This window comes from Monodelphis domestica, chromosome 5, assembly GCF_027887165.1.
Source record: "Monodelphis domestica isolate mMonDom1 chromosome 5, mMonDom1.pri, whole genome shotgun sequence".
NCBI lineage: Eukaryota > Metazoa > Chordata > Mammalia > Didelphimorphia > Didelphidae > Monodelphis > Monodelphis domestica.
This window is the reverse complement of record NC_077231.1, coordinates 84,375,193-84,402,527: the sequence shown is the minus strand read 5'-3', so window position 1 is coordinate 84,402,527 and position 27,335 is coordinate 84,375,193. Positions and strand designations below refer to the sequence as shown.

At 38.4% G+C, this 27,335-nt stretch overlaps 1 protein-coding gene across 4 annotated transcripts in view; it reads left to right on the top strand.

Annotated features, from left to right (window-relative positions):
* The window catches only part of ANKS1B (ankyrin repeat and sterile alpha motif domain containing 1B), a 1,427,494-nt gene that overhangs the window by 215,432 nt on the left and 1,184,727 nt on the right, over window positions 1-27,335 (top strand). The window lies entirely within an intron of this gene.

Here is a 27,335-nt window from a genome sequence, read left to right as displayed (position 1 = left end):
ATTATCATATAACCTGCTTATGTACAGTGTCATCATGTTTAGCTTTTGACAATGTCCTCAAAGTTAAATTTACTCTTCATCATTGTCAAGTTGAGTCAATATGGATCAGTGGATAAAATACTCTTTAGAGGATCTGGGTTCAGATCCCACCTCAGGCAAGTCAGACAACCCCTCAAAGCCTATATAGAGTACCTGGTTTGAAACCTTGAAGACCTAGGTTCAGATCTTTCCTCTAACTCATACCAACTATGTGGTATGTGTCTTGAGGAAAGTTGCCTAAACTTTGTTACCTTGTTTAGGCAACTCCTTAGGACTCTATATTAAATAAATCATAGATTTCATTTAGTGTACAGAGATCCCTATGCTAATATGAAGTTATGCATCCTTCCTGTGTTGATGTATCTAGGACATCTTACCAAATTAATATAGTATGCAATGTATACTTTTGGAGAGTCAGAAGGTTCAAGTTCCAGCTTTGCCACTAATTACTGCCTGCTTCTCCATGAACAAGTCACACCTGGCCCTTCTGATCATCAGTTGTTTCATCTTTTGAGTTTCTGAGGATGATAATGCTTGTACTCTTTTACATACAGGTTTGAGGTCTGCATAAGCTAATGTCAGCTGGATTCTCATTGTAGCAAGACAATCCTCTTTTCTCATTGACTTTTCATCCCACTCATCCAAGTTGTCCAAATCTGTACTTTGTGAAAACCTTTCACAGCATTCCTGCTCCCTCATAGTCTTGGTTGAGCACCTCAACTTGAATTGTTCGGAGAAGCTGGAGGCCATCTACTGAAACTTCTCACTATCTTCTTCTTCTATCCCTTGGACATAACCTCCCACTATCTCCTCCTTTCTTCCAGTTTATGACAAAGAGGTGGCCTTCATTGGAATAACTTTTGTTGTTTTTCCTCTCCAAGGTCAATCCCTCTAACAGGTAATTTTATTCCCCTCACCTTCCATCTTCTCTTGTAGATTGTTCCTGCAATCATCCCCTCCCCCTCTTCAATTTTTCAATGTTTACTTGTTTCTTCCCAGTTGCATTAAGGCATATTAGTGTCTCTCATCCTCTAAATTGCAAAAAAATAATCCCTCCCTTACTAGATCCTCCCACCTCTGCTAGCTTTTATCCTACAACTCATCCTTTTCCCTACCCCTGGCCACCCTGGTTCCTTCATTTGTTTTCCTCTCATTTTTTAAGTCTTTTGCATTTAGACTCTCATCCTTATCATTCAACTAAAATTAACCTCTCCAAAGTTGACAAAGATGGAATTTGAGCTCATTTCTTCTGACTCCAAAGTCATCACTCATTGCCTGAATCATGCCACTTGACACTGTTCCAATTCAGTGCTGGGTCCTCGGCCCACTGGGTAGCCCATCTAAGTTGGTCCATAGAAAGCACAATTACTTTGTTGTTGATTTCACACTCAGAGCCTTTCTAGTGTGGTAGGATCTGTATGAACTATGTTGATGTAGCCTTCAAGGACTCTGGATCATTTCCTTGCCATAAGGAAGCATTATACCAGGACCTGCCCATGCTCCAGTAAGATAATGGTTTTTTCTTTTACTGGAGAAGCAGTGAATAGAGCGCCAGGCTTGAAGTCAAGAATACCTGAGTTCAAACCTGGCCTTAGACATCAGTTATGGGACCCTGTTACTTTATCCCGCTTGCCTTGGTTTCCTTATCTGTAAAATGAACCAAAGAATGAAATGGTAAACTACTCCAGTATCTTTGTTGTAAAAACCCCAAATGGAGTCACAAAAATGGGAGTGACAACAAAAACTTCTTGTATTACAAAGCTGAATGATCATAGAACTTTCCTTAAGAAGTAATGAGTCCAACTCATTATTTATTTTACATATGAAAAAAAGGAAACTGAGAAGTGGAGATGTTCAGGGACTTGCCTAGGATCCCACAGCTAGTAAGTATCTAAAGTAGCATTCAACCTCAGGATTTCTTGACCCCTAGGGTAGTGCTCTATCCTCTATGTCACCAATGTCACTCTTCCTCTTTTGTAGGCTACTTCTCTGACACTGACTAATCATGAAAGGAAGCAAGCCAGTACGGTTTATAAACTAGAGAAGTAAAAAAATACTTTCTTCAACTTCAATTTCATCAATTGTAAATGGGAATAATAACAGTGCCCACATCATAGAGTTGTTGTGAGGGTCAAATGGAATATATTTGTAAAGTACTTGGCACATAGAAGGTGCTGTGGTCCCCCTGCTCCAACCTTTCAGATGGCCTAGAACTCTGAGTGGGAGAACTGGACAATTGTATAGGTTGTTTGATAACTCCCAGCCCTTCATCTCACTTACCTTCATCTTATGGTGTGGTGCACATGCTTTGTGATTCTATTTCAACATGTACATGTGGGAATTTATATCTGTATTTTAATGCAAATGTCTTGGACATCCTGCCGTTATATAGCAAATATATTCTGCCTCCCAATGCCAAAGGAAATCAGGACAAAGCCAGAGTTTAAAGTGATGTGTCAGTAACAATAATCACCCCTCTCTGGCCTTTAGACAGATGTTTTTTACCTTGAAGAATACATTAATTCTAATGGAGTAGTAATGTAGAATATTATTCAAATTGTTAAACTTTCCTTCTTATACAGCAATTTAAATGAGGAAAATGTGGCATTTTGTCTCTAAGAGATGAAGAATTAGTTCGCTGTTTTATGGTTGGATCACACCTAACATTAAGGAAATTATAATATATGTGGGTCTGATGTAGCACAGTAGAGTCTTCGAGGAGTCAGAAATTCATGCATTCAGATTCCACCTGGGACATCCAGGCTGTACAAGCCTGGCCAAATCACAAGACCTTACAGACTCCAGGCAACTTTCTGAGATTGAAGAATGGATCTGCTTTAAGAGGAGGAAGTTCCTTTCTGGAAATTACCTGTATCAATGAAATTAGAGGTCTAGATCTTACTCTAGAACCTGTGCTCTGGAGTTCTTCCTTGCCTTGCTGGCTTCTGGTAGGGTCAAGGATGACTTAAATAAGGGTTAACTAAACCAGGACTTGAAGGAAGGTGGAGGTGCTGAGGGAATACACATCACATACTGAAGGATACCCTGGGCAAAGGCAGGAAGATAGGAAATGGAATATCCTGTGTGACAAATGGCAGGACTAGGTTGAGTGGAAGTTGGAATTCACTAAGGGGAATTATTTATGTGACATGCTCTGGGGCTCATCTTTTCATTGCCTGATCAAACTGGCAGGTTTGGCTCCCAGAATGAGGATAGTATTTTCTCCTTTTAGGATTTTAGGGAACCCGGAGATTTGGGGGGTGTTTTCCATATGAATCATAAGCCCCCACCAATGTATTTCCATTATAAATATCAGTTGAGACCAGTTAGTCACTCAGAAAATTAGCTTTTAGAAAGAAATATTTTTAAGGTGCTAAGAACAGTTAGAACAAAACCACACCCCCCTTCTCACCTCTTTCCCCCCAAACTCTTCTGAAATACAACATAGAACACATGTGAAAAGCATATAACTCACAATTACATAGTGCTGCAAATCCTTTTTCAAAGCCCTTTTCTGAGAGTAGCTATGAGTATTTCCTCAGACCTATTATAACTTCTTTCCTGAGATCCTTGGAGAGTCGCGAAGTTGTTTTTCCTCAGTGTGTCACATCTATTCATTTCAGCTCCTCTGGGGATTCTGCTAGGTCATTGATGAAAAGCTCAAATGTTTTGATTGCCTAAAGTTCATAAGTTCCTCCTTCAGCCAAGGTGTGTATGTGTGTAGTAAAGACAAAGACTGGATTTGACACTCTTCTCTTCCCCCATCCTCATGATTCCTTCTCAGAAAGTTGACTGAAAAACTAGCCCTGAGCTGCCAGATGCTTAAATTCCTGATTTCTTAATTGACTTGGAATGTTTTGGAAAACTTTTTTTTTGGGGGGGGAATCCAATTTTCTCAATTCAACAAAAACTGATTAAGTTCCAATTATGTGCTAAACACTGAAAAATACAAAAAAAAAAGAGTTAAAAGACAATCCATGCCCTTAGGAAACTTATAATGTACACTTCCTAAGCAATGCCACTCCCTTGGATTTCCAATGGCTTCCCAGGACTTCTAAATAAACAAAGGACTTATCCTACTTAAGCTAAAGTCTTGATTAATTGTTTTTTTAATGAAGTTTATTAGAAAGGGTAGATAATCATTCCTCTAAGTAACCTGACTACGAGATTGCCTGGTCTGCCAGTTCCTTTCTCTTTTTCCTTCCCCTGCTTGCCCTGCTCCCAAGTCTGTTCCAAGCCAGAAGCCCCAGCCAAGACCTCCCCACCTCACTCTTATTGACGTACAACATGTACATGGATGCAAAACCTGGCATAACTGTGATGGGCAGGTCAAGCTACTCAGGTGGGGGATGGAATGAATCTTCCTTGAAACAATCCTCCTGTGATCCTTTGGGAGACCCATCTCCCCAATGGATCATTTAAATATAACTATCTTATAACTCTAGATATCTTCTAGATAAAAGTACATACAATATTGCATTTTTCTAAGAGGAAATTACAATAGTTAGAGATGAGAGTAAAATACAAAATCTGATTGATAGATGCATTGACAAAATGCCAATTGGGGGAAGTCCCCTTTGGAATAAGAGTTAAGTATCTTCAACCCCCTTCAGTTCAGTTCATTATATCCCAAATTCTGGGTTTTTGATGCAGTGTGTGGCTTCTTTAGGTATCTTTACAGCACCTTCTTCAAAAGGATCCACTTTCTTGATTCTGGGTATTGGCAAGTTTCTTTTCCTGAAATTTCTCCAAAAAATTTTAAACCTTGGATTTTTAGAATAATTACACAATCCCCACTGAGGAGAGTGTTGACCAACACCAGAATCACACTGGGATATATGACTGAGTTATGAGGTATATGAAACAATTGTCAAAACAAACCACCCAAAAAAATCCCAAATAAAAGAGTAAAAAAAAATGAAATTCTGTATGAAAATAAGAAGTACAGGAATGATAAAAAATAATAAAAATCCTACATGTATAAAATTCTGAATAAAAAATAAACCTGTAACAGATTCTTTTTAAAAAATCATTTATTTATTTATTGAGTCAATTTAGAACATTATTCCTTGCTTATAAGAATCATATCATTTCCTTCTCTCCCCTTCTCCCATCCTTCCTATAGCCTATGCGCAATTTTACTGGGTATTACATGTGTCCTTGATCAAAATCTATTTACATGTTGTTGGTGTTTGCATTAGGATGTTCATTTTCTACTCCTAGTCTTTCCTTTTCTTCTTTCACTATTTCCTTCTACACCAATGTTTTGTTTTTAATCAGTGCCCCTAATTCCCACCCTTATTTTACTTCCTTTTCTACCCCCTCCCTTCTTATTCCCCTCTTATTTTCTTTACAGTATTTTTAAACTACCCTACCCTCTCCCTCCCTTTTACTGCTTCCCTCCCCACCAGTCCATTTGTTACCCTTCTATTTCCCTATAGTGTGCAAATCAATTCTCTGCCTCAATGTATTTGATTGTTCTTCCCTCTTTGATTCAATTTCAATGCATGTAAGAGTAGAGTATTTCCTATCTCCAACCTCTTTACCCTTCCAGTGTATATGATGTTTGCCCCCTCCCACCATGCACTTCTTTGTGACATAAACATTTATCCCCTTTTGTTTCTTTTCCCATTTCTTTTAGTATTAACCTCTTTTTTATCTCTAGTTCTATATACATACACATATATATGTATTTATGCATACACATATCTATATACATATTTGTGTCTTGGCATTTCATCCTATATAATTTGTCACTGTTCCTCTAAGTGTAATTATTCTAGTTGCCCAGGTAATAATAACAATTTTTGAGAGTTACCAATGACTTCTTTTCTTATAGGGATACATATTATTTTAACTTACTGGGTATCTTAAAAATGTTTTTGTTTGTTTTGTATTTCTTTTTTCCCTCTTTCTTAATTACCTTTTGATGATTCTCTTGAGTTTTGTGCTTGGGCATCAATTTTTTTGTTCAGGTCTGGAATTTTCTTTACAAATGCTTGGGATTCTTCTATTTTCTTAAATGACCAAGAATATAGTCAGTTTTGCTGGGTAGTTGATTCTTGGTTGTAGACCTGGTTCCCTTGCTTTCCAGAATATTATATTCCATGCCTTTAGGTATTTCAGTGTAGATGCAGCCAGATCCTGTGTTATCCTCACTGTGGTTCCATAGTATATGAATGACTTTTTCTTAGCAGCTTGTAATATTTTTTCCTTGGTCTGAGAGTTCTTGAATTTGACTATAACATTCCTGAATGTTGTCAGTTGGGGATTGAGTACAGGAGGTGATCTGTGGATTATTTCAATCTTTACTTTTCCCTCTTGTTCTAGAATATCAGGGCAGTTTTCATAGATAATTTCTTGTAGTATGATGCCCAGGCTTTTTCTTTTGTCATGGTCTTCCTGTAGACCAATGATTCTTAAATTGTCTCTCCTGGAACGATTTTCTAAATCTTCTGTTTTGTGAATGAGGTGAATGAGGTGCTTTATGTTTTCCTCAATTTTTCATTCTTTTGGTTTTGTTTTATAGTGTCCTGTAGCCTTGTGAAGTCATTTGCTTCTAATTGTTGGTTTCTGGATATTAAAGACTGGATTTCATCCCTGGCTTTTTGGTCATTCTTCTTCTTCTGGTTTGATTTTCTCTGGAGGTCATCTTTCATCTTCTTTGCCTCCTCTTTCATCTCCTTTGCCTCATTTTCAAGCTGATTAATTTTGACTTTCACAACACTGTTTTCTGTTTCTAGATGACTTATCTTGCTTTTAAAGTTGTCTTCAGCCTCTCTTAATTGTGTTTTGAATTGTATTTTGAGTTCTCCCAAAGCCTGTATCCAATTCTCTGTGATTTCTGTGTTTTGTTTTTTTTTTTTGGCTTGGTGTTCCCTCATCCTTCTCTGTTCCATTTGTTCATTGCCTGCATAGAAGCTGTCGATTGTAATTTCTTTTTTTCTTTTTCTGTTGTTTGCTCATATTTGCCCCCTCTTTACTTGCTACAGTTGCCTGAGTTCTTGCTTCTCTCATTTTTATTGTTGCATTTGTGGGCTTTTCTGTCAGCCTTCACCCTTGGAGCTTAGTTAGCAAATCTCTCAGCGAACTCTGTGAGGGAGGAGTGTTGGAGCTTGAGCTTCCCTGCCCTCTGAAGGCTTTTATGGGATTAAGTACAGCAGTCTGTGGGGGAGGGGTTTTGGTGATTATTTTTTTTAATAGAGCTGTCTAAGCCTCATTCATACCTAGTACACACCTTATTGATTGTTCTCCTCTGAGGAGATATCCTGAGCTAGCCTGTAGTCACCTGTATAGTGCCTGAAGTAAGGCAATTGATTGACCAAAGTCATCCCCTCATTCATGCCAATATAACAAGTCTGGAAAGGTAGACGGAAAATGTAGCTCATGGATGTCTTTATTAAGGCTGTTTCTCCTCTGATTGCTTTTCCATTTATTATCCACTATTAGCTACTTGTTAAATTCTCTTATTCTGTATTTTAGCACTTGCTAGAATTATTATTTTTACTAATCAGTGAAGGCCAATTTAAGTGATATCTATATTATAAACAACTCATATTTCTATAGACTAGTATTTGAGACACATTTTATTTGTCAGTCAGCAAGCATTTATTAAACATCTACCATGTTCACAATGGTTTTAGTTACTGGGATACAAAGACAAACAGGAAGCAGCCCTAGCATTAAAGGGATCTTGGGAGAATGTCATGTCTTTGGGAAGAAATATCATGTACAAATGTAAATGCATGCCAGATATACTAGGTAACTAACATACTTGATATCACCTATGTTTCTTAGTGTAACTTTTCTCTGTCCCCTCCTAACAGTCATCCATTATAACAAAGAATAAAAAAGAGGGGAAAAGTTCAACAAAACTAAAATTAAAGAGCCTGAAGTTAGCTTTGCTGTTTCTCATCTGTAGCCCCCCCCCCATTTATGTAAATAAATGGGGGAACATAGATTTATATTTTAGATTTATGTAGCATCTATTAAATGTCTATCATGAGAGAGAGGGTAGAATTTAGCTTGTGGACGATGACAGAACTCAGAAGTATCCTCAGCCTATCGTAGGTTCAGTTGAAGCAAAGAATGCTTTGATGCTTCAAGCCACATTATGGGACGTGCTTTTGTTTAGCTACTGTACAACAGACCCTGAATATTTGGAGTTAATGAAACCAATTTCATTTGAAATTACTTTTTCATATCTCTTCTGCCCTGCTTACTACTTGTAACCTTGGGGGATTGGACTTCTCCTGGCTTCAGTTTCTATATTTGTAAAATGAGGTGATGGGACTAGATGGTCATGAAGGCATCTTCCTTACCCCAAATCTATGATCCTTGTGTAAATTGCTCTATGTGTAATTAAGAAAGAAGAAGACCTGAAGAAATAAAAAGGACTAGGAGAGGGCAGGAATATCAGAATGGAGAGAAGATTACAAAGGGGAAACAAGCTCATGTTGTACCCTAACTCTATTTTCTTTGCATAAACCATCTGAGAGCTTTACTTTAGAGAGAGAGAGGGTGAATGCAGTTCAGTAGCTCAGGGAATAGAGGACCAGACCTGGAGCCAAGAAGACCTGAGTTCAAATCCAGTCTCAGGTACTGATTGGCTATGTGATCCAGGGCAAGTCACTTAACCTCTGTTTGCCTCAGACTCATTACCTAAAACATCTAATAGCATCTTGTTATTATTGTTGAAGAATAAAATGAGATAATAATTATTAAGGACTTAGCACAGTTCCTGGCACTATGTAAGTGCTATATAAATGTTAGCTATTATTATTATTATTGTATGCAGAGTTCATGGGATCCTAGATTTAGAGTGAGAAGAGACCTTAGAATTCTGATGTTTTCAACTAACAAGTATTAATTTTCACTTTCCCCCATTCCACCCCCAATTTAAAGGGAAAAAAGAAAAAAAAAACCTTTGTAACAAATATGCTTAATGAAACATAATGGATTTCTACCCTATATCCAAAAATGTCTGTCTCATTTTTCATTTTCAACGCATCGCCCCTTTTCTGGAGGTGTTGCTATTGATCAGTGACTCTTCATGACCCCATGGACCATACATATATCATGCTATTACTATCTTTGGGATTTGTTGGGCAAAGACAACTAGAGTGGTTGTCATTTCCTTCCTTGGCAGGAGGTACAACCCTTTCTATGAATAGATTAGGGAACTGAAGTCTGGAGAGGGAAGATGACTTGTTTAAAGTCACATAAATAGTAAGTGGCAGAGTTAGAATTTGAATGCAGGTCTTTTAACTCTAACTCTAGGACTATTCTCTTCCCTCCCACCCCCACCCCCATGTGACTTTCATTCTATGTTCCTTAGATTCCAAATCTAGCTTCCTTTCAAATATTGGAATGCTAGAGGTGCCCATTTTCAAAGAGAATCCCCCAAGTGCCCCCTCAATCAAATATAAGTGTTTTTTATTAACTACCCCACTACTATTCTCTAATATCATTGATAAACAAAAGCTGAGTTCATGAAGTCACAGAACCCTAGAGACTACCAAGGGTGCTTCAGTGGATGGATTTAAGACAGGTTGCCATTTTAATGAATTACTTTAAAGTTATTTTATTCAAACACTTTTTAAAAAGAAAATAAAACAAAGATGTGGAATGGATTAGATTAAAAATAAAAAAGATTAGGTCAGAATTTCCATCAGTTGCAATGGTTTTAATAGAACTAAGCAAAATTAATAATTTATACTATATATAATCATCTCCCCACATGGGATTTGATTCTCTGGGTAGATTTATGGAAAGATTAGGCATGCTTTATAAATTATCTGAATACCTGAAATCACAGGAGTTGGGTGATGCAGGATATAAATTCACATGCTCCAGGGCATAAAATAACTTAGTAAAAACTTGGGCTCAAGTTCATATCAGGCTGGTGAGCAGTATTCCTTCTAATTTGGATTCATGTTGTGAATGTTCAAATATGCTGCACTGATCAGATACAATGGAGACTGAACCTACTGGATGGAACTTGGAAATTAGGTGGCTGATTTTCAGGCTTGTGTAATTAAATGGGTTCTATTTCCCACCTCTAAGTCTTTGCACATGCTGTGTAATATGGCTAGGATGCTTTCCTTCTGTCTCCATTAGAATTCCTAGTGCCACCTTTAGTGTATCCACTCATCAAAATGATCATTTACTCTGTATCTGTTTTGTATTCATTTATTGTGTACATGTTGCCTTCTCCCAGTTGCCTGTAATCTCCTTTAGAGCTTGGACTGTTTGCTTCTTTATCTTTGATTTTCCAGGGCTTTGGCACAATGCCTGATGCTTACTTAATAAATGCTTGCTGAGTTGAATTGAATTAAAATGCTCTCTGGTCTCATCTTCCATGTGTGGATATGAGAACTGTTATTATGATCAAATCAGTTTTATGATGTAATTAATTGGACCCATTTGAAACAATGGCCATAATCACTTCTTGGAAGCAGTGCAATGTAGAAGATGGGAAGTTGACACTGCAGTTAAGGAAACTTGAGTTTAAGTCAAGCCTTGACATGTGTTGGTTAATTAGAAAGTCTTGTAACTTCTCAGTGAATTGGGTAACTGTCCAGTCTTGATCTTCATTGGTAGAGTCTTCTCTCCAGGAATTTTCAAACCCAATGAAAGCACAGGACTAGTCCTCTCCTACAAATGTGTTATAGAAAGGTCAGTCTTATGATTTTGGGGGGAGGGGGACTAATATTACTGTTATACCATGGTAAGAATGCCAATTCATCATACTCATAGCATTTATGTGCCAGGCACTGTGTTAGGCACTGGGAAAACAGTAAGGAAGCAAAATAGAATCTTCTCTGCCCTCAGGGAGCTCACAATGTAATAGGGAAGGCAACATAAAAGCAGATATGTACAAACAACAGAGGAAGGGGCAGATAAGCAGAAGAGGGAAGGCAGTAGAATGAAAAGCAGTTGGAAGAATCATCCTATAGATGGAAGAATTTTAGCTAGAATTTCAAGGAAATCTGAGGTATGGAGTGATAACATTCTTGCAATGGGAAAGAGCCAGAAAAAAAATACTGAGAATCAGAAGAAAATTTGGAGTAAGAGAGGACTCCAGCAGATTCTCACTTCTGTTTGTCCTTCGAAAACTTGCTTCACTTTTCTTTGCCTTAATTTTATGAAATGTAAAATCTCTTCCAGCTGTAAATCTGACTGCAAACATAGGAGCAGAGATCATAGAGATAGAGTTAGATGGGATCTTAGAATCCATCTTGTCTATCTCATCCAATTCCTGTTTTAACAAATGAAGAAATGAAGCAAAGAGATGATGAGTGATCTGTGCAGTCACACACAGCTTGTAAATATCAGACAGGGCAACTAGGTGGAGCACCAGGAAGACCCTAGTTCAAACCTGACCTCAGTCTCTTAATAAATATATCCTGGGGCAAGTTGCTTAACTCTATTTGTCTCAGTTTCCTTAAAATAACTAAGTAAAAACTTGGGCTCAGGTTCATATCAGGCTGGTGAGCAGTATTCCTTCTAATTTGGATTTACATTGTGAATGCAGTCCCATGATGCCTCTCTTATAGGAGAATAGGTTAGAAAATAGACTATTGTAGGTCTCTGAGGAAAGAAAGACATGTTACTAAAGCAAGGGGAGAGGGAGATCAGAAGGAGGGAATTGGAACGTAGAACATCACCTCTTCTGTTCCATTTTTCTCCCTTGACCTTACTTACCTATATGTCTTAACCCTTAGTATTTTGGTTGTATCACAATCTTCTGGACCTTATTTAGGGTTTTCTTGGCAGAGATACTGTGGTAGTTTGTTATTTCCTTCTCTGCCACATTTTATATATGAGGAAATTGAGGCAAAGAGGGTTAAGGGACTTGTCCAGTATCATAGCTAATAAGTGTCTGAGACCAAATTTGAATTCAAATCTTCCTGTCTCCAGCCCTGGTACTCTATCCACTGTGCCTCCTAGGTGTTTTTCTCAGTTTTAGTAAGTTTCAGTATTTAATAAATGCATATCACCTCAATGACTTATATTTGCTATACTTGACCAGCCAGTATATGTCAGAGTAGACGTAGTATCATAAAGTTTGAACTGAAGGAACATTAGAAGCTATTAAGTTCAACTCCCTCATTTTCAGATTCAACAGTTGAGGCTCAGAGAGGTTGGTCTGAGGTCATATAAGTAATATCTAATGGAGGATGCTCATTCAAGCTTCCTGGCATCCTGGCCACCACCTACATGGTCAGGGACAAAGAGAAGCTTTGATTCCAGTGATAGTTCTTGTCCTACTTCTGTTTTTTTTTTTTTTGCTGGGAATTATTTGAAGGAAAGAATTTATTTATTTTTTTTTCATTTTTTTTTTGTTTTTTTAAATATATTTTATTTGATCATTTCCAAGCATTATTCGTTAAAGATCATTTTCTTTTCCTCCCCCCTATCCCCCATAGCCGACGCGTAAGTCCACTGGGTATTAGATGTGTTCTTGATTCGAACCCATTGCCATGTTGTTAATATTTGCATTAGAGTGTTCATTTAGAGTCTGTCCTCTGTCATGTCCCCTCAACCTCTGTATTCAGGCAGTTGCTTTTCCTCGGTGTTTCCACTCCCATAGTTTATCCTTTGCTTATGAATGGTGTTTTTTTCTCCTGGATCCCTGCAAGTTGTTCAGGGACATTACACCGCCACTAATGGAGAAGTCCATTACGTTCGATTATACCACAGTGTATTAGTCTCTGTGTACAATGTTCTCCTGGTTCTGCTCCTCTCACTCTGCATCACTTCCTGGAGGTTGTTCCAGTCTCCATGGAACTTCTCCACTTTATTATTCCTTTTAGCACAATAGTACTCCATCACCAACATATACCACAGTTTGTTCAGCCATTCCCCAATTGATGGGCATCCCCTCGTTTTCCAGTTTTGGGCCACCACAAAGAGCGCAGCTATGAATATTTTTGTACAAGTCTTTTTGTCCATTATCTCTTTGGGGTACAGACCCAGCAGTGCTATGGCTGGGTCAAAGGGTAGATATTCTTTTGTCGCCCTTTGGGCATAGTTCCAAATTGCCCTCCAGAATGGTTGGATCAATTCACAACTCCACCAGCAATGAATTAGTGTCCCCACTTTGCCACATCCCATCCAGCATTCATTACTTTCCATAACTGTCATGTTAGCCAATCTGCTAGGTGTGAGGTGATACCTCAGAGTTGTTTTGATTTGCATCTCTCTGATTATAAGAGATGTAGAGCACTTCTTCATGTGCTTGTTAATAGTTTTGATTTCTTTATCTGAGAACTGCCTATCCATGTCCCTTGCCCATTTATCAATTGGAGAATGGCTTGATTTTTTGTACAATTGATTTAGCTCATTATAAATATGAGTAATTAAACCTTTGTCAGAGGTTTCTATGAAGATTTTTTCCCAATTTGTTGTTTCCCTTCTGATTTTAGTTATATTGGTTTTGTTTGTACAAAAGCTTTTAAGTTTGATGTAGTCAAAATTATTTATTTTACATTTTGTGATTCTTTCTATATCTTGCTTGGTTTTAAAGCCTTTCCCCTCCCAAAGGTCTGACATGTATACTATTCTGTGTTTACCCAATTTACTTATGGTTTCCTTCTTTATGTTTAAGTCACTCACCCATTTTGAATTTATCTTGGTGTAGGGTGTGAGGTGTTGATCTATTCCTAGTCTCTCCCACACTGTCTTCCAATTTTCCCAGCAGTTTTTATCGAATAGTGGGTTTTTGTCCCAAAAGCTGGGATCTTTGGGTTTATCGTATACTGTCTTGCTGAGGTCGCTTTCCCCCAGTCTATTCCACTGATCTTCCTTTCTGTTTCTTAGCCAGTACCAAATTGTTTTGATGACTGCTGCTTTGTAATATAGTTTTAGGTCAGGGACTGCAAGGCCCCCATCGTATGTGTTTTTTTTTCATTATTTCCCTGGATATCCTTGATCTTTTGTTCTTCCAAATGAACTTTGTTATGGTTTTTTCTAAATCAGTGAAGAAGTATTTTGGTAGTTCAATGGGTATGGCACTAAATAGATAAATAAGTTTGGGTAGGATGGTCATTTTTATTATATTGGCTCGTCCTATCCATGAGCAGTTAATGTTTTTCCATTTGTTCAGGTCTAGTTTTAGTTGTGTGGAGAGTGTTTTGTAGTTGTGTTCATATAGTTCCTGTGTTTGTCTTGGGAGATAGATTCCTAGGTATTTTATTTTGTCTAAGGTGATTTTGAATGGGATTTCTCTTTCTAGTTCTTGCTGCTGAGCTGTGTTGGAGATATATAGAAAAGCTGATGATTTATGTGGGTTTATTTTGTAGCCTGCAACTTTGCTAAAGTTGTTGATTATTTCAATTAGCTTTTTGGTTGAATCTCTAGGATTCTTTAAGTAGACCATCATGTCATCCGCAAAGAGTGATAACTTGGTCTCCTCCTTGCCTATTTTGATGCCTTCAATTTCTTTATCTTCTCTAATTGCTACTGCTAGTGTTTCTAGTACAATGTCAAATAGTAGGGGTGATAATGGGCATCCTTGTTTCACTCCTGATCTTATTGGGAATGCATCTAGTTTATCCCCATTGCAGATGATATTAGCTGTTGGTTTTAGATATATACTGTTTATTATTTTTAGGAATGACCCTTCTATTCCTATGCTTTCTAGTGTTTTTAATAGGAATGGGTGTTGTATTTTATCAAAGGCTTTTTCTGCATCTATTGAGATGATCATGTGGTTCTTGCTAGTTTGCTTGTTGATGTGGTCAATTATGTGGATGGTTTTCCTAATGTTGAACCAGCCCTGCATCCCTGGTATGAATCCTACTTGATCATGGTGAATGATCCTTCTGATCACTTGCTGGAGTCTTTTTGCTAGTATCCTATTTAAGATTTTTGCATCTATATTCATTAGGGAGATTGGCCTATAGTTTTCTTTCTCTGTTTTTGACCTGCCTGGTTTTGGAATCAGTACCATGTTTGTGTCGTAAAAGGAGTTTGGTAGAACTCCCTCTTTGCTTATTATGTCAAATAGTTTGTATAGTATTGGGGTTAACTGTTCTCTGAATGTTTGATAGAATTCACAGGTGAATCCATCAGGCCCTGGGGATTTTTTCTTAGGAAGTTCTTTGATGGCTTGATGGATTTCAATTTCTGATATGGGATTATTTAAGAATTCTATTTCCTCTTCTGTTAGTCTAGGCAGTTTGTATTTTTGTATATATTCATCCATTTCTCCTAAATTGGTGTATTTATTGCCATATAATTGGGCAAAGTAATTTCTAATGATTGCCTTAATTTCCTCCTCATTGGAGGTGCTGTCCCCCTTTTCATCTTTAATGCTGTGAATTTGCTTTTCTTCCTTCCTTTTTTAAATTAGATTGACCAGTACTTTGTCTATTTTGTTTGTTTTTTCAAAGTACCAGCTTCTTGTCTTATTTATTAAATCAATAGTTCTATCACTTTCGATTTTATTAATTTCTCCCTTAATTTTTAGGATTTCTAATTTGGTTTTCTGCTGGGGGTTTTTAACTTGATCGCTTTCGAGTTTTTTCGATTGCATTTCCAATTGATTGATCTCTGCTCTCCCTTGTTTGTTAATATAAGCTTTCAGGGATATGAATTTGCCTCTGATTACCGCTTTGGCTGCATCCCAAAAGGTTTGAAAGGATGTTTCGCCATTGTCATTTTTCTTGATGAAATTATTAATTGTTTCTATGATTTCTTCTTTAACTAAACGGTTTTGGAGTATCATATTGTTTAATTTCCAATTGGTTTTAGATTTGGTTTTCCATGTACCATTACTAATCATTATTTTTATTGCCTTGTGATCTGAGAAGGCTACATTCATTATTTCTGCTTTTTTGCATTTGTGTGCTATGTTTCTGTGACCTAATGTATGGTCAATTTTTGTGAATGTGCCATGTGGTGCTGAGAAGAAGGTGTATTCCTTTTTATCCCTATTTATTTTTCTCCATATGTCTATTAATTCTAATTTTTCTAAGATTTCATTCACTTCTTTTACCTCTTTCTTATTTATTTTTTGATTTGATTTATCTAAATTTGATAATGGTTGGTTTAAGTCTCCCACTAATATGGTTTTACTGCCTATTTCTTCTTTCAATTCTCCTAGTTTCTCCATTAGAAATTTGGGTGCTATATTATTTGGTGCATACATGTTGATTAGTGATATTTCCTCATTATCTAAAGTCCCTTTTAACAAAATATAATTACCTTCCCTATCCTTTTTGATCAGGTCTATTTTTGCATTGGCTTTATCAGATATCATGATTGCCACTCCTGCCTTCTTTCTGTCAATTGAGGCCCAGAAGGTCTTACTCCATCCTTTAATTCTGACCTTGTGGGTGTCAACCCGCCTCATGTGTGTTTCTTGAAGACAACATATGGTAGGGTTTTGGATTCTAATCCATTCTGCTATTCGTCTACGTTTTATGGGTGAGTTCATCCCATTCACGTTCAAAGTTATGATTGTCATTTGTGGACTCCCTGGCATTTTGATTGCCTTCCCTAATTCTAACCTTTTCTTCTTCGGCTCTACCTTTTAGTCCAGTGATTTACTTTGAATCAGTGCCCCTTGTCCCCTCCCTTGATGTTTCCCTTTTTAGTCCCTCCCTTTTTGTTCCCTCCCCCTCCCCCCTCTCTTTCCCTCCCTTTTTGTTCTCCCTCTCCCCCTCCCCCCCTTGGTTTTCCCTTCTCCTTACCCTTGTTGGGTAAGATAGAATTCAAGATCCCAATGGATCTGGATGTTTTTCCCTCTCAGAGTTGATTTCCCTGAGATTGAGGTTTAAGTAACCCCCCCCCCTCTTCCTCTCCTTCTTATAGGAGTTTTCTTCCCCTCCCCTTCCCATGTGAATCTTTGTGTGAGAACCATTATTCTATTTGGTCTTTCTTTACCCCCTATTTATACATTACATTTTCCCCACATATTAGCATACATAGATTGATATAAATGTAGTCCTTATAGAAGAGAGTTTGAGTAAAAGAAGAAGATAACATTTTTCCCCTTTCCTTAATATTTACCTTTTCAGGTATTCCTTGCTCTTTGATTTTCGGTATCAAACTTTCCACAGAGCTCTGGTCTTTTCTTTGCAAAAAGTTGGAAGTCTTCTATTTTGTTGAATGCCCATACTTTCCCTTGGAAGTATATAGTCAGTTTTGCTGGGTAGCTGATTCTTGGTTGGAGACCCAGCTCTCTTGCCTTTCTGAAGATCATGTTCCATGCCTTACGATCATTCAGAGTAGAACTTGCAAGGTCTTGTGTGACCCTGATTGGCATTCCTTTATATCTAAATTGTCTTTTTCTGGCTTCCTGTAGGATTTTTTCTTTTGTTTGATAGCTTTGGAATTTGGCAATTACATTCCTGGGAGTTGTTTTTTGGGGGTTTAGTGTAGAAGGTGTTCTGTGAGCTCTGTCAGTGGCTGTATTGCCCCCTTGTTCTAGAATCTCTGGGCAATTTTCTTTGATTATATCTTGTATCACCATGTCCAGTTTGGTGTTTATTTCTGGCTTTTCTGGGAGTCCAATTATTCTTAAATTTTCTCTTCTCCCTCTATTTTCCAGATCTATCACCTTGTCGGTGAGATATTTTATGTTCTCTTCTAATTTCTTGGTGTTTTGGCTTTGCTTTATTAGTTCTTGCTTTAAAGCCTGGTTTTCTTTTACAGTTTGGTCAAACTGGTTTTGTAGATGCATGAATTTCTTCTGCATTATTTCCCACTTTTCCTCCCAGAGGGCTTCCATCTTTTTGGTCATTTCTGATTCAAATTCTTCATGGGTTTGTGGAGAGTTTCTATTTCCTTTGGAAGATTTTGGAGAATTTTCTTGTATATCTTCTTCTATCTGCTCTGTATTTTGTATTTTGGCTCCATAGAATGTGTCCAAGGTCGCCCCTTTCTTCTTATTTTTCTTGGTATTTTGGGGCTTCTGTGCTTCTGTGGAGTTTGTCATCTCTGAATGTGGAGGATTAGCTTTTCTTATCTCTGGTGATCCGAGGCTTTAGTCCTGGGCAGATGTTGGTTCTAAGAGCTTTCCCTGGGTTAAACTGAATATGCCTCACTGGAACTGGAATGGAAGGGTCGGACCACGAGGACACACTCTCCCCCCGGCTCGCTTTCCGGAAGTTGCCTTCAGAATCGCTGGCCCTGAGGCTGTTTCGTTGGCCTGCGGGGGGGATGGGCTGCAGCTTTCCCAAGCTCTAGGGCAAGGACTTTCACTGAGACTTGGATAGCAGGATCCAGCCCCTGAGGCTGTCTTGCCCGCCCTGAGGGTTGCTGTTGTTTTGACCAGCTCTCTGCAGCGGAAGCCCCAGGCAGTAACTTTCACCGGGACTGTTTGGGTAGAAGGCCCTGAGGGTTCTGCTCTCTGAGCCCGGCCGGGCTGCGGCTTCCGGGAGCCTTGGACTCTGCGCTCCTACCCCTGAGGTCCGAGTGATCTCGGGTTCTGGCTTTTGAGGGGAGCCGTACCTTTTGAACCGGGTCCAGGTCCAGGAGGAGGGTTCCCAGGGTCTGTGCTGTTGATCGTTTTGAATTTTGGCGCCTTAGGAGCTTATAGTTTGAGATCGGTCGGGAAGGGTTTTCCGGAGATCTGAGCTTCAGCTTTCTCTAAGCCGCCATCTTAACCGGAAGTCTTTATTTAGTCAATTTAGAACATTATTCCTTGCTTATAAGTTACATTATTTCCCTCCCTTCCCTCCACTGACCCTTCCTGTAGCCGATGAGCAATTTCATTGGGTATTACATGTACCCTTGATCAGAACCTGTTTCCATGTTGTTGGTGTTTGCATTAGGATGTTCATTTAGAGTCTATATTCCCAACCACATCCCCCTTGACCCATGTAATCAAGCAGTTGTTTTTCTTCTGTGTTTCTACTCCCACAGTTTTTCCTCTGAATGTGGATACTTTTCTTTCTCATAGACCCCTCCAAGTTGATCAGGGTCATTGCATTGCCACTAATGGAGAAGTCCATTACATTCAATTGTGCCACAGTGTATCAGTCTCTATGTATAATGTTCTCCTGGTTCTGCTTCTCTCACTCTGCATCAATTCCTGGAGGTTGTTCCAGTTTGTCTTACTTCTTATATTGGCTACCACCCTAACGGGCAATCTGAGGGTATCCTGAGGGTATCATCTGAAAAGACAGTATTAAAAGTTAAATTGAATTGGTGACCCACTGTGTTCCCAGCCCTGCTAGTCAATCAGTATTGGGGGAGAGGAGTCACTTAGTCCGTGCCATAGACAAGTCACACATCTGCCTGCATGGGAACTCTCACATATCCATACCTGTGCAAGGTGTCATGTACTTGGGGAAGAACTGAGCTGGAAAGGCTCAACTTCTTTTGTTCTGGGAATCTATCAGAATTTGGCTATCTCATTGTAGAAAATGTCATAAAAAGCTGGCCCACTCTGAAATTCAGGGTGGTCCTCAGGGATTAGCCTGTCAACATGTTACTACTGTGACATTTTAATAAACTCCTTAAATTTTTTTTTTATCCTGGGCTTTCCTTTGTTAATCAGGGTGTAAAGAAGAGAAAGCATTTTCCTTCAACAGCAGTTGGTAATTGATTATAGAAATGAGAAATGAAACATACCATGGTAAAGCCATATTAAATGTTGAAATTCTCCATTTCTCAGCCTATAAGACACTGTGATATCATTGAATGTGCCAGTTGGAGAGGGAGAGTAGCTCTGATGGGCCTTGGAACAGACATTAACATAGGATGGCACTGGAGAAGGGATGTTCTGTCTTCAGCAAGTGAAGCAATCACATAGGAAGACTCTGAGTTTCTCAACTGGGATTTAATGAGTTGTCATTGAATTCTCAGTGTTTCCTGAATGATCATGCAGAGTGGAAGCTTGAAAATGGAGAAGACAAGTCAAGAAGGCTAGTAGTAATTAGTTTTCCCAGCAGTCACAGAATAATAAACCAGCCTCTGTTAGCCCATTTTATAAATCAAAGCTCACTCTTCTCACTTACCTGGGACCTAAGCTGGTTTGGCTCAAAAGAGATGCTTTCAGATGCTGCAGTTAATGACAAGGAGGCATCCCTTTGTATTTGCTTCTGGAGTATTCATTTTATAATAGATATAGCCTTAGGCACTTTGTTGTAGTCTATCATTTGGTTAAGATGTTACAGCCTTTAAAAGAGCAGATTCAAGCTGGAGACTTTATATTCTAAAAGCTAATGACTTAAAAGTAAGGGGTGATAGGAGACTTTGAATGGAGGAGGTGGCATTGGGCTGCAATGTGGGAAAGGGTACCAGTTTTGGAGCATTATGGGTAAAGACCTCAGAGGTCATCTGGTTCATCACTTCCCCATTTTACACAAGATGAATCTGAGACCTGAAGAAGTAATAGGATTTGTCTTCTATGTTCATACAATTTGGGCTTATTTCTTGGCTGTTTCTTGCTGCTTGCATGACTTTGAGCAAATGACTTTATTTCTCTGATTCCTATGTGTAGATGAAGGGGTTGGATTAGATAGACTCTGAGGCTCTCTCTAGTTCTACAAATCTGATTGTGAGATCCTGTGAGTATGTGGAGCTAATGAGAAACTTATATTATTTTTAAAACCCTTAGCAAACCCGAGTGTGGACATTAGCTTTCTTTTCTTCTATCTTTCTCTCATTCTGTCTATTCATTATTCTATTATCTTTCTCTCACGTATCTATATCTGTTTGTCAATCTAACAATCTATATCTTTTCATCTGTCTAATCATGTATATATTTATCTATCATCTGTCTGTTAATCTATCTACATCTTTCTATCAAAACATCTATCTCGATTATCTGATTATCTATCTGATGCTCTATCATCTGTCTAGCTACACCTCTGCCCCGACTTCTGTCTGACTCATTCCATTTCTATCTATCTGTTTCTCTGTTTGACTCTATTTTCAATTGATCGTTCAAACCACAGATCTTTTTTTTTTAAGTGGCAACTATGTGCCAGGCACTGTACTAGGTGCCAGGAACAGAGACAAAAGTATAATGTTCTTTGCACACATATTCCCCTTTATGTTTCAGCGGGTAGGAACAGGGGACTGACTCAGGTATCTGCTGAGGGCAATTAACTAATATATTTTATTGTCAGATGAAACAATATTTGCTCCAAGGAAAAAATAGCAATGGTTGCCTTTGGAGGACTTAGTGAGATATTCCTTTTAACTAAATAGTGATGGCCTGAAGATTGAAGACACAGAGGGTGCCATTGGGTGCATACATTGAGTATCTCCAGCTTGGTAGGACCTTGTAGAACTTGCTTTCTGTTGACTTTGTGTTGGAGAATCCAGGATCTCCTTATCATAGGGCTTTTGTCCCTACATTTCATAAAAGCTTAGTGAGAATGTCTCATATTCTCATGTTAATGTGAGAAGGGAATAGGTAACTAATGCTGATGAAGTACATGGGTAAACAGGAAAGAGTTTTTGATTTGGAGCTGGAAGATATAGGTTCAGATCCTGCCTTGGGCACTATTTACCCAGATAACTTTCTAGTACCATGTTAAATAATAGAGGTGATAATGGGCATCCTTGTTTCACTCCTGATATTATTGGGAATGCATCTAGTTTATTCCCATTGCAGATGATGTTGGCTGATGGTTTTAGATATATACTGTTCATTATTTTTAGGAACGACCCTTCCATTCCTATGCTTTCTAATGTTTTCATTAGGAATGAGTGTTGTATTTTATCAACATTTGTTGAGATAATCATGTAATTTTTGTCAGTTTGCTTGTTAATATGGTCAATGATGTGGATGGTTTTCCTAATATTGAATCATCCTTGCATTCCTTACTCAGATGACATTGGGCAAGTTGGTTAACTTTTACTTTCCTCCTCTAAAAATGAGGGTTCAGATTGGATAGTGTAAAAGGCACATTTTAGCTCCAGATCTATGATTCTTTGAAATACTTGGGTGTCCTTGGGAAAATCTTTTTACCTTTCTAACTTTTGGTTTCTTTTGTAAAATAGGAAATTAGACTAAATGGCTTCCATTTGCCTCAATTTTCTCAGCTCTAAAGTGGGGACAATAAGAGTAACTCCCTTCTAGGGTTCTTTTGAGGATCAAGTGTGATAATACTTATAACATGCTTTGTAAACCTTACAGTACCATATAAATGCTAGCTATTAGTGTTAATGTTTTAAAAAGCTTTTTGACTCAACAGAATAACTGTATACTCCTCAATTAAAATGTCTTTCTTTTAATGTTAACATTATAGGTGACTCCATAACTGATGGAACTACACTGTTCTATTATTTGTTGAATATTAATAGCAATTGGGTTAAAAAATTGGAGAACACATTTTGTCTGAGGTTATTTAATTATATAATCAGAAATTTAGAACTGGAAAAGATCTTAGAGATCATTTCCCCAAACTATTTAATTTATAAATGAGGAAATAGAGGTAACAGAGAACTTAAGTGATTTTCCCAGGTCCCACAGTTTGTGTCAGAAATGGGATTTGAACCAAGTCTTAATAAATCCAGTGCTCTAGTCCTAATCCCAGCTTGCTTCTATGGTCATCAGTGCTACAGTGTGTCTCTTGGTATATGGAGATCAGCAGAGACTTGTGACTAGAAGGAAATGCTTAAATATTAGCCATGTTTAACCAACATGAGAAATGTTTAAATATGTTTCAAGCATATTTAAACAACCCAAGTGTTCTTTAAAATGTTTAGAGAGACTCTAAAATCTTATTTCCCATCAATGACACAAGATGGAAATAATTGAACTATCAGAGATTTCTTGTTTCCTCATCATGATGAGGAATAATGATTTATTATTTATTAAATTGGATTTTTGAGAAGATAAGAAATAAAACACAGTATTATAGTGAATAGAGAGTCAGGAATGTCTGAGTTTTATTGCTTCTGCCATGCACTGTATAGCTAGGTATGGTATAGATGGCTGTGGGCTTCTGGATATTTTACTTCATCCTTCTGGACCTCAGTCAACTCTGTGAAGCCAATAGTGATAATAATAGATCCCTACATGTTATAGACAGCTTTAATTCTCTGTGGTGATTATTTAGTCATCCAAAGGAATTTGGGAGGTAGGAACTATTATTATGCTTATTTTAAAGATAACACAATTAAGGCTCAGACAATATGTGCAAGAGGGTCACATGTAGAGAGCTGGAAAGGATTCTAATATTCATTTAGCTCAGCCCCTTCATTTTACACATGAGAAAAACGAGGCTTAGAAAGGTTGAAGAATTTGTCAAGTTTCCCATGGGTCACAGATAAGTTGCAGGAAGAATTCATGGGATCATAGGTTTAGATTGTGAAGGTAACCAAGACAGCAGTGATTCATTCCTCCTAATTTTATAAGTGAGGAAACTGAGGAGGGCTCCTGGGGAGGGCAGGGGGTTAAGCGAGTTTCCTAAGATGACAAGTAGTAAGTGGTGAGACCAGTTCCCATTTCCCTTGCTGGGAATTCCCCATACCAATCAAACTTACTCCAAGCATTGTGCTGAGTTGGCGATGAACATATAAGCAAGAAAAAATGTCCTCATGGACTTTATATTCAAATAGGATAAACTACAGAAAGGGAAGCTGCAAAGAGGAGCAGGCACCCAGGGAAGGAAGTCATTCATTGGGAGAGAGCCTGATCTAGCTTCTTCTTTTTTTTAGCATCCTAACATTGGAACTATCCAAATACCAGTATTTTCCAGTGTTTATTTAGACTGGCTTTGGAAGCTGCTTTAAATCCTAACAGTCTGTGTTGGGCAATGTCAGCTTCTTAGGGCCATCACTTCACATGTGAACTTTTAGAGGGACATAGATTTAGGACTCCAATGGATACTTAAGGCCATCCATCTAGTTCTACCTTCTTTTTTTTCCCCCACATGAGAGCCTAGGGCTCAACTCAGTCCAGTTGAGTTGAGATTCAAATTCAGGTCTTTTGAATGTAAATCCAGCTTTCCTGGTATTGTACCATGTTTTCTCTATTCATTGCCTCTCCCTTGTCCCCTCTCTCCTCTACCTCTTCCCCCCCCCTCTCTCCCACTATTCTTTGTGTCTCTTCTAACACTTTTCTCTCCCTCACTCCACTCTCTTCTCCCCTCCATTCTCTTGCTCTCTCCTCTGCTTTTTCTTCTCTCCTCTTTTCCTCTCTTCCCCCACCCCTTTCCAACTGTCTCTCTCAAGACTGCTTCAGTCCATTACCTTGATGGAACCTAATCATCCCAGACTGGCAATATCTGAGAGTTGGAAGGCATCTCAGAGACCAGCTATTCCAACCTGAAGCTGAGCAGGAATCTCCTATGTAGACAGCATCCCTCACCAATGGTCCTTCAATCTCTTGGATGTTGCCAGTGTTGGGGGTGTTTGCTTCCTCTTGAGATAGCCATCTCCATTATTGGAGAGCCTAATTATGAGGCTGTTTATCCCCAGACTAGTCTAATGTTTCAGGCTTAGGATTCCAATGCAGTGAGACACTTGTAGGCAAAGTAAGGATTAATGAAATCTTTCCTTAATGAGAAGATGAAGATTGATCCAGTATAATTTATTTGTTGACCCTATTTACAAATAAATTGTATTTTGTCTTGGAATTGCTTAAGTCATGATTCTTTGGCTTAGTTCAGAATTCAGCTGGCCTGCAATGGATTCAGTTTAGAAATCTAACTCTTGCTAATCACTAATCTATTCTTGCCTCAAGGAATTTTGTTAACTTTGGGGAATGCTATGAACCCAAATGGAGTAGTCAGGCTTGATAACTTTGCTTCATCAAGCTTCAAGGATGTCTGGTTTGCTGCCTCAAAGTCTGGGCTGCTCTGTCACACCTAAACTTAAACAATAAGTACTTCTTAGTCTTATGAGAAAAGAAGGGGGGTTGTTGCTCGTCTTTGTTATCAAACGTTGAACCAATCCTATTGTTCCCTGTAACCAGTCAGGTTGCTCTTAATCTTATAACATCATGTTCTGTACTCCCCCACCTAGAAAAGGGCAAATTCTCTTTTGCTTGGGGTCTTTGGCATAAATGGAATCAAGACATTTACCCATTTCTTAACAGGTAGAATGTTCCTGCTAATAAATACAGTGCTAGGGGATCTGCCTCAGTTTACTCTTTGGTTAAATTCCAGTTGCAGTATAAGCGATAGTGGCCAAATAAGCTCTTACTGAGTATCTTATAGTCAGAATTCCTTTTTGTGTACAGATTTAACTAATGGCATCTGGAGTCTGTTCTAGCTCTAAAATTCCATTATTATGCATCTGTATGATGCAGTAGAAAGAGCATTTGCCCTGTGGGCAGAGAATCTGGATTCATACTCTGTGACTTTAGGCAAGACTCCTAAACTTTTAGGGAGGGCCTCAGTTTCCCTATCTGCAGAATGAGGGTGTTAGATTGGTTGCCCTCTGACTTTCCTTCAAGTTATATTTCTGTGATGCTACAGTCAAATACTGTACCTCACATGTATCACTAATGCCAGCTGCTATAGTCCCAGACAGTAAACAGTCAACAAATATTTATTCAGTTGAGTCCAGCCCTACTCACACAGTTCCCTCCTAAGCAAAGGACACTCATGTCTACATTGCCTGAAATGATGACTTTGAGGAAGCAGCAGCATGCAGGGCCATCTGGCACTTTGAAAGTAATATAGCCTGGGTTCATATTGGGGTACTTGTATGACCTTGGGTAAGTCACATAACCAGTGTGTGCTGCAGTTTGTTCCTCTGTTAACTGAAGGGACTGGACTAGATAGCCAATGGAAAATATTCTAACTTTTTATCTTAGATCCCAAGATCCTTTAAAAATATTTTGTTACCTACTCACCTATTTTAAATAAGGAAGCAATAGCTTTAATAAGTCCTTGCCTTGATCTCTTCAGGCTTAGCATCAAAGGTTGTCAGTTTTTGGGAAGACTAAATTTTGATTGATGATGTTCCCTATAACATTGTTCCCTTTTAAAAACCCTCCAACAAAATCTCCATAGTATGATGATATTGAACAAGCACTAATTTTATTATTATAGTAAAGATTAATCACTTCTCCGAAAGAGAGGACATAAAACAATATCCTCCCTTCTGCCCTTTTCCAAAAAAAATTAGCTTTGCTTACAGTATTGGAATAAATACTATGTATTAGTTCTAAGGCAGAAGAGCAGTAAGGGCTAGGCAATTGGGGTTAAGTGACTTGGCCAGGGTCACACAACTGGGAAGTGTCTGATGCCAGATTTGAACCGGGGACCTCCTATCTCTAGTCCTGGCTCTCAATCCACTGAACCGCCTAGTTGTCCTCTTCCCCACTTTTGGACTAATCTCTCCCACTCCTAAAGAAAACACTATCACTCTGTGGAAATGTTTCCTCTTTTTGTCATTGCATTCTTTATTTTAATCAAATTGATATGAAGGAAAATTAGGTAAAGAGTAAATGGATCATAGAAGTAGACACTTGAAGGAGATCATAATTAATAAGAGGACCTAAGAAGGGAATCAGTAAAAGAAAAAGATCTCGGCATAGCCAGGGTAAATAGAAGTCTCCTAGCTGAAACTTATTCCATTAGAAGACAATCTAGAAAGCTGCCACGTAATGATGACTTTCATATGAACTGACCCCTTGACAATTGACTTTTTGGTTGTGGACCACCACCAGGGAAAGGCTCAAAAATAGCTTCTGATTCTTTGTGGTGTAAAACTTTTAGTCTTGACACATTGTAATCATAACCCCTAAGAGCTGTTCTTAGTTGTTCTTGCTCCTCCTGTTGTATCTGGGCTTCATAGAGATCCTCGTTGAAAAGCCCCCTTCTGGATATATTGCAGGGAGCATCAATCATTTTCTGGTTGGATCTGGCTATCTCCAGGGCAGCAGAGCTAGTCTAGAGGCTGCCATTTTTGCCAGAGCTACAGCTTAGAGTCCTGGAAATGGATGTTTGTTCTATATCACCAACCAAAGCCAGCTCTGAGGCAGTCAGTCGGCTGTTGATGGAGGTGACTTGGAAACAGAGAAGGATGAATGAATGCAGCTAGTTTGTTTGCTAAATGCCACTAGCTTCATTCTCACAGTTTTTATCTTTCACGGAGAAATGAAAAATAATTAATCAGGCAAACTAATTACCCAGTGTTTGAGAAAGAGAAGTTAAAATTAGACTTCTCATGTTATAGTCTTACTAAGAACGGGTCTTAATTCATCATTGATGGCCAGATGAGGATTACTTGGGTGATGAATTTATAGACTATGGGATCAGAGGTTGGGCAGGAAAAGATAGGAAAAGATGTCTATTTCTAATCTCCCCTCTTTTTTTAATAAATGAAAAGATGGAGTTCCTAAGAGGTGAAATGACTTTCCCAGGGTTACA